Raw genomic sequence first — 6,963 nt, 5'->3', positions numbered from 1 at the left:
GCTTTATGTTGCACTGTGTCTGGGCAGCCAGGTGCCACTGTGTCCTGCTGAGTGTGATATTCATTGCTGGATGTTGCGAGGGCTAAGATGGACTTTATTGCAACCTAATTTCTTCCAGGGCATTACACAAATATGAATTGGGCTTGAAACAATTGCACCTAAGATGAGCCAGCTTTGTAATGCGGCTTGTGCCAGTCGCCCTTCATGGATGAAGTCTCTTTGTTGTAGCCCCTTGTCTTGGAGTCTACGATGTCGGTGCATGGAAGGTGTTTGTGTAACATTGTCTCTACGAGGGTTAAGGAGGACTGGGGGACGTGTAGGAGGAGGAGGAAGGCTCTGCGTCAACTTGACATTCACATAAGTTGTAAATAGGAACATTCTGAGTTACAGTGCCCTTACATAATTATATTATGGGATTTGTAACATTTTCAATGGGACTGAAAAGCACAATGACGTACATCATCTGTTATCCTAAGCAGGTTTATTTTACACAAATCTGTTCAGCTATTCCTAAGATATAAGCCCTGTTCGTGTGGATGTAAATTAGGGTCTACAAGCCAAGTGGGCAGTAACGATACAGCACACAGAGACTCCACCCCTAACAGAAACCCCAGTGTTACCACCCACTTAATTACAAGCCATAACATTAAGACTAAGGCCCCACTGGGCGGAAACGCAGCCCTAATTGCGCTTTCAACAGAAAGTTTGCGGAGTTTTCCCTCCGCGAACGTTCTGTTAGAATTATATCTATAGGAAAGCTGCCAGTGTTTCCACAGATATAATTGACATGCTGCGATTTTCAACATTTTTGGAGACGTTGTAGATTTTTGAAAAAATTTTAAAGTCTTGCAATTCCAACTCTTGCCACTAAGCCTATAATAGGTTGTGAGACTTCCTGCCCACCCTGGAGATGGAGCAAAACACAATGGACTGGATCAGACCCTATTGACTTCTATGGGAGACATTGTATGCTCTGTGATCTCTGCATGAGGTCATTGCACAAAGGGGGGTGTAAATAAGCTGTAAAATCAACTATGGTAACTGGAGGATTCTGTGTCTGATCTACATACATTTCATAGTTGTGATCATCAGTGTGCAAGGGGCTGCTGCAAAGAAAACAGGAAGTCTTAGCGTATCACTTGGCTTAGTGGCCAGAGTCAGGATTTGTAGGAATTTTTTGAAATATAAATAATAACATGAAAAAAGTTCAAAAATGTCACCAAATATTTTTTACCGATGACCCTTCATGTCATCTGACATTGGCAATGTTATATACCGTTGGAAAGCTGATGGTGAATTCAGCTTTGCCCCCTTGGTTGTAGTATAAGGCTATGGAAGAGTATCATCAAGTGGGCATTACCCACTGCCTAGCGATGATGCTGAGCTTTGAGGCCAGCCCTTCTGACAGTGTTATAGGTGCCGAAACCAACTGCACTGATATCTCTGCAACTGATGTGCGTACAATGCTTCCTAACACTATATAATAGCACCCCCTAATGGTTGCTGGTGGTGCTGTTATTTTAAACATATGACTATGCGGGGCAGTGGAGGACCACCTACTTGACACTGTTATTGTTTCAGTGATATATAACACTGCCAATGTTAGGCTACAGACACACTTGCGCTGTGTGACCATTCGGGGATTCCGATCGAAAAATGTCCTGCAAGTAGGGTTGAGCGATCGTGTTTGGAAAAGATCGGATTCCGATCAGCGATTGAGAAAATTTTGCGATCGGAATTCCGAACACGATCTTTTTAGATGGGATCGAGATCGGTACTATTTCCCACAATGCTTTGCTTAGCCTTCACACTGAGTATACGCTCCGCTCATTCTGAGCGGAGTGTATATTCAGTGTGAAGGCTCCGCTGCGGTTCCATAGGAATGAATGGAAGCAGCCGGCACATAGCCTTAACTCCCTGCGCGCCGGCTGCTTCCATTCATTCTAATGGGAGACTAAACTAACATCTCTAGTAGCTACTTACCTCCAGAGATGGCCGCTCCGGTGCCCGGTGTTCTCCTTCTTCTTCTCCTTGCTGCCGCTACACGCTGCTCTTCTCGCCTCGCTGCTGCCGCCTCCCAGGTTAGTGTTTAAAGAGCTAGGAAGGCAGGGCTTGTGGCTTAGGAGAGTGTGGGTGGGTACAGGGCGGGGAGATGTGACGTCTCCCCTCCCAGTACCCGCCCATACTGTCCTAACCCGCCCACACTCTTCTAATCTGGGAGGCAGGGGGCAGCGAGGCAAGAAGAGCAGCGTGGAGCGGCAGTGAGGTGAAGAAGAACACCGGGCACCGGAGCAGCCATTTCTGCAGGTAAGTGGACACCAGGGGGAAATAAGTAGCCAGAGGATTTTAAAAAAATCCTCTGGCTACTTAGTGATTCTCTACACAGCGTGGATTCTAACAATTAAAGTGTTCAATTGTTAGATTCCATGCTGTATAGTGAATAGGATTGCTTTTAAAATCCGATCTCCAATTAGTAAAAAAATCCCATTGACTTGCATTGGGATCGGAATTGGGATCGAGATCGGGTTCGAATGAAAAATGATCGGAAATCGGATTTTAAAATCGATCCTGAAAAGTCAAGATCGGCTCAACTCTACCTGCAAGTATTTTTTGGGCAGAAACTTGGTGGAAACCCAATGGGCTCCATTATAGTCTATAACGTCCATTGGTTTCCGCAGGTAAATGTTTGTTAAGCGGATTGGGTTTGCATTTTTTGGAAACCCCAACGCTAGAGTGAACCTGACATGAAACTATATTTAACATAAAACTTGCTTAAAAATTTTGGTAAAATTTTTGGCGACACAAAACCTTGACCATCCCTATTGTCAATCACTCCTGCCATTGTCTTTCTTTTGAGTGCATGGGAACCTCTTTGCAAACCCAATTCTGAGTTCTAACTCGGATTTTTTTAGTATTTTTCAATACCACTCTTCCAGACAATCTGTCAACTTCTTGCGAAATGATAGACGAGAGCGAGCTGGACAGATTTAGTTAAGTATAAAATACAAACACTTTAGTTATTTCAGACATATGATTTAATGTAATAGCATACATTCTTTAGTATTGATGCTCAATAATGGGTTTACTTGTTCTTTAAATGTACAGTTTTGCATATTTCTCCCATCATAGAGCGCTAGTGAATATGTTTTCAAAAATAAAAGGCGATAATAACCATAATTTATGATAAGTCTTGTTTTTAAAGTCCTCTTCTAAAGTGCCATAGAGCTACCGCTAAAGACATGACAGATGTTTAGTCATCAGCAGCGGCTACTTACATAAATAACTCGCGGATGGAAAGCAAAAACTGTATTTATCTGGCATTTCTTGGAAATTCATAATATTTGAGAAACTGCTCTTCTAACATATTAAGAAGGGGTTTTTTTCATAACGTAGGGGGGTTTTTTTGCGCGAGCTGCTTTCTGCAGGCTTGCATTTGTTCTCCAACTTTTTCTTTTTCACAACACATGCAGTCAATAGTAATCTCAAGGCAGTATGGTAAAAAAAATTGGCTATGAGTGCCCCTTGACGCAACGGGGTCGGGGGTTAAGAAATTCAGATGAGTTGAATACCCATTTAAATACTGGAACCATAACTATGGTATAGGGGCATCAGGATCTCCTGTCTGAGATGATTAGGAGTATGGTGAACGGGGGCCCAGCAGAACTTGAAAGGAGCCTATTTCTTTAACCACTTCAGTAACGGGCCAATTTATGGTCCAGGACCAGATACATTTTAGGTTTAGTTTGTATGTGCGGTTTTGAGGGCTGTAACATTTTTCTCATACGTCTCATTCAACTAATTTTTGCGTCTTTTTTTCGGGGACACATAGGGCTTTATATTTATGTTGTTTTTATTTTCCAGGGTGTTTTATTTTTTTTGTTATATCCGGGAAAATATAAACAATATAGGAGGGAAATTGTGTCTGGTTTTCACTTTTCTTTCTTTTTCTTTTTTTATTTATTTATTTAATAATAACACAAAGTGCCACTGAAAAACTTTATAAAATAGTTTTCCTCTCCGTTACGGTAATTTTTATTTTGTATGGTGTCGTTGGGGGTGGGGTATAACCTTTAATAACAGCGTTTTATTGCTGTATTATTTTACTCATTTTTTAAATTATTTAATTTAATTTTTTTTTTTTAACATTTTTATTAATTTTTGTTTTTTCAGATGGTGTCCCCATAAGGTCATAAGAGACCTTTGGGGAAATCTGATCCCTTTTTTCTTTATTAGGGAGGCTGATTTCCCCTGCAACTGCGGCTGGTACATTTAGTCCCAGTTGCAAGAGGAATACAGCCTCCTGCACACTGTATACACACCATATAGAGCTTATCTGGGTCCTGTAGAACCCAGTAGCTCTTGCAAGACACTGAGCCCGGCAGATCAAATGTCCGCCGGGTCAGAGGGCAGCCCTATCATGGCGGCGCTCATATCTGTGCATACAGCGCTCATTGAGCGCTGTATACACAGCAATCGAGAAGGCAGGGACGGGAATAAACCTTCCCTGTCTTCTCTCTGGGAGCTCCGGCTGAAGTTACAGCCGGCTCCCAGTATCAGCAACTGCATGATCTCCGTGCAGCTACTGTGTTCTGACAGGACATACCGGCACGTGCTGTCAGAACAAGGCAACCACTTCCCAGACGTATATAGTCTATGGGCGGTCCGGAAGTGGTTAAGGGGGACATATCAGGTGGTTTTTCCAGTTTCGTAACTGAAACCCAGTATTTTCAGCATCCTACGAGGAAAATGTTTGTTTTTGTACCGTGTTAGCCAGTGGGTATGAAATATAAAAAAACAAAAAAACTTGAGAGTCTTCAATAGTTGATACCTTTTTTAATGGCTAACTAATAATGATGACAGATTACAAGCTTGGAGTCCACGGTTCGAGACTCTCTGCTGATTAGGCCCATTGATCTGGGCCTTCATCTAGTCATGTAACCATTGCACTAGATGACAGCATGGCTGACACGTCCCTCACTTTCAGACATCAGCCGAATACCCTACCTAAATTCTGGCCTCGCTGGGTTTGATCTAGCACAATTACTACATGGCTCTCCGCCCCCTGTGACTAGTAAAGGTAAATTTGCGTAAGGTTTTACAAACGTATAACTTGACTTTTCAGCTTCAGAAATCTTAGTGAATGACCATAGACAAGGTCGTGGTGCACATGTTGGGGTTAGTTAAGGGTGGAAAAAGAGTCAGTGAGAGTGCCCTCAACTTATTATGGCATTGTTCCATTGACTACTCCTCCTAGCTGTTGTCTTGGGAAGGGGGGATCCTTGGGGGATTCTTAATTTGGACAATCAGCTAAAGGCAATATATCACCATTTTTTATATATTAAAACTGGATAGGCAGGAGCCTATGCTGGTCTATGTGTGAATTTTCTAGACATGTTCTGTCCAGGGAGGGGGAGTAGAAAAGCATCATCAATTGTCAGTAGTGAATGCAAAGATGGATCAGTTGTGTTCCTTATAGAGGTGTTATCTTCTATTGTAATCCTATCTGTGATATAAATGACGTCACGTGATTGGAATCATCCCCTCAACCCTGGGTCACTCTGCCCCTCTATCTTCTGATTTCAAAGGTAATTTCCTGTGCTATGGGGGCTGGATTTACTATAGTCAGTCAGCCTAATAGCACAGGGAGTAGTGACCCAGGAGTTGGTTCTCATCAGGTGACCTGGGGTCGGAACCTGGCCAGTAGCCCTTGCTCCAAGTGAAAATTCTTTATTAAACACACAATGCGTTTCGGGAAGACAAGTAAATCGAAAATGTATAGATGTAATTTATGTTCTATGGAATATATGAATGCATATTGTCAGCTCCACTTTACATGTCATAGACTACAAAGTGGTATAATTGATACAAAAAAACCCAAAAAAACAAAAACTCTTCAGGCTAATATTCCAGAACACAAAAGCCAGCACCGTAACAGTAAAACAATTCTGCCTGCTGCGATTTCCGTGCCCTGACTCTGCTAATGAACACGATCAGCGTTCCTAATATGTCTAGATGGAAATGAACAAGGACACAACCAATTAGTCTTTTTAGTGATGAATCAATATTGTAGGCGAACACTAAACATATGAGCCGAGCCTCACAAGAGGAGCAGAGAAGAAGCAGGAGCCTGGAATTTGTCGTCTCATTCTCGAGCTGTGCATGGTGGAAGGTGGCGATGAAGTGGGAATAAACAATGGATGAGACTGTACTCCACTAAGATAGTTAATCCTATAATTACTGAGATTTTATGCAAATATGCTAATTACATTGACCCTCGTCTAGGAGGTAAATATTCCAATCCTTTGAGCATACAATATAGGAGTGCAAACAAGTCGATGGAGTCGTTGGATCGCTCTCAGTATTGTTCCATGTTTTCAGACTTTACCATCATTGACACACACGTCATTGTAGGTTTATTTTAGCTTTGCTTTTTTGCGTGTGTTGAATTCTTTTCTTTGTACAATTCTAAGTCTTTTTTCCATGGTTTTCTGTATTATTCTACTAGCCTCTGCCCGTGACTTCATCTGCGTGTTGTTGGCGTCGATGATCTGCCAATATTCAGCAAATTGTTGCCATCGATGGTTTGCCTGTTCCGGCATTTCAGCAGCTCTCAAGCTGTTCTGCTGCTAAACTTGTTCCCCACACCATGCCTATGATTGTTCCGGCATCTCAGCAGCTCGCTGGGACACAATATAATGAGCATATTGTTGGCGCTGATGATCCACCAGCTCCATCGTATAGGCAGCTGTCAAGCTGAGCTACTGCTGAACTTGTTCCTCGAGCTGTGCCCGTGATTGTTCCAGCATCTCAGCAGCTCTCTGGGAAGACATATAATGAGCGTGTTGTTGGCGTTGATGATCTGCATGCTCTGGTATTTCGGCAGCTCTCAAGCTGACCTGAACTTGTTCCTCACACTGTGCTCATGATTGTTCTGGCATATCAGAAGCTTACTGGGATGTCACA

The sequence above is a fragment of the Leptodactylus fuscus genome, chromosome 1, assembly GCF_031893055.1.
Source record: "Leptodactylus fuscus isolate aLepFus1 chromosome 1, aLepFus1.hap2, whole genome shotgun sequence".
NCBI lineage: Eukaryota > Metazoa > Chordata > Amphibia > Anura > Leptodactylidae > Leptodactylus > Leptodactylus fuscus.
The sequence above is the reverse complement of the archived record's forward strand: the minus strand, read 5'-3'. Positions refer to the sequence as shown.